At 50.2% G+C, this 1,515-nt stretch overlaps 1 protein-coding gene across 1 annotated transcript in view; it reads right to left on the bottom strand.

Moving 5' to 3' along the window:
- Nucleotides 1–992, bottom strand: part of RPS3 (ribosomal protein S3) — a 4,965-nt gene extending 3,973 nt beyond the window's left edge. Inside the window, exons 1-2 of the mRNA XM_009077871.1 lie at nucleotides 864–992; nucleotides 566–659 (exon numbers count right to left, since the gene is read on the bottom strand). The gene's annotated coding sequence lies outside the window, so the exon portion shown is untranslated. The remainder of the gene's footprint in view (nucleotides 1–565; nucleotides 660–863) is intronic.
- Nucleotides 993–1,515: the final 523 nt, after the last annotated feature.

Below are 1,515 nucleotides of genomic sequence, written 5' to 3' on the forward strand. Positions count from 1 at the left end.
TCTCTCCCTTCAGTTTCAGAGCAAAGCACTTCTGAGAGCAGCAACTTCATAGAACAGAACCATACAATAGTTTGGGTTGCACAGGACCTTTACAGGTCCAACTCCAGCTTCCTGCAGTGAGCTGGGAAACATCCCAAACATGAAAAGATCCAAAATTACCAGTGTGACCCTTGACTTTTTCTTTCTGCACCAACACAGTTTCTTTTTAAGGACAGAAGCAATAAATTCAGTAAGAGCAATAGCAACACACAAATACAAACACTGTGCTGTTAGACTTCTCACCTCAATATTGGGACAATATTCCCTACAAAACGTTTACAGGTAAATGTATAAAGTTTTACCTGCATCCTTCTCGTTGAGAAACCAAATAAAACCAGCCCAAAGTGACAGCACTAAAACCACCACAACTAACAAAGCACTTTGTATTCCAGAATGTTTTGTGAGAACAGGCAACACATGCCCCAAATTATCTTGGAGCTAAACCACCTTCCAGCTGCCACCATCCTGCCATTCCCAATCCAACTGCACCACCCACTTACTGCTGCTGGGACTGAGGCAGTTTTACCTCCACGCTTCCCTCGGGGAATCCAAACCTCTTCTGCACCACAGCTGTCAGCTCTCGGATGCGACGTCCCTTCTCTCCCAGGACATTCTGAGTTCTGGGAAAGAACAGGACAACTGAGACAAGTGTCCCCAGGTGTGAACTGGAACCATCCCAAAGAGCTTCCAGAACTTCTCACTTAGTTCAGTCTGTGTAACACTGCTGGATTGCTACATATTACTTCAGGCTCACTTTACCCAGCAGCTTCCTGGGGGAATTCCTACCCCTTGGAGCTCCAGCCCTGCAGCAGCAGCTCAATTACCTGGTGGCCAGGATGATAATCTCGGTCCTGGTGGGCGTGACCCGGACTTCCACCCCGGAGTACCCATCTTCAGCCAGTTCACGAGTCAGGAACTCGTTCAGCTCAGCTTTGAAAATTCCATCAGCGACAAACTAGGAAACAAAGGAACAAATTCAGGCTCTGATGAAGTGCTCAGCCTGAACACATGGTTTCCACATGCGGAGTTTCGGAGCAGTTCACTCCCAGGGACCATACTGCAGCCTGACAGTCTATCCCAACAGCAGTGGGGATAATTTAATCCATCTCTCCTTAAATTCACAGGGATAATTCACTCCTGGCAGGAGCCTAACCCACACCTCGCCACAGCCACCCTTCACGCTGGAATCACAGCTCGCTGCTCTCTCCTGGCGGTGCTTTGATTCTGCATTAATTCAAGGGAAGGAACTACGGGCGCCACATCCCTTTTCCCCTTCCACAGCGACTTGCAGAGGCTCCCACTCGTGACAGCTTCAAGCCTCCCTCCATCCCCAGGACAGGCAGCGCTCCGCACCCTCCCGGCCCACTGCCACTAACCCCAAAGTCTCCCCACAATAACCGAACAGCAAAGCCACTCAGGTCCACCTCTCAGCGCACCCTCAGAGCCCTGCGCCAGCCGCACGCAAACCTATGGAGT

The sequence above is a fragment of the Acanthisitta chloris genome, unplaced genomic scaffold, assembly GCF_000695815.1.
Source record: "Acanthisitta chloris isolate BGI_N310 unplaced genomic scaffold, ASM69581v1 scaffold6547, whole genome shotgun sequence".
NCBI lineage: Eukaryota > Metazoa > Chordata > Aves > Passeriformes > Acanthisittidae > Acanthisitta > Acanthisitta chloris.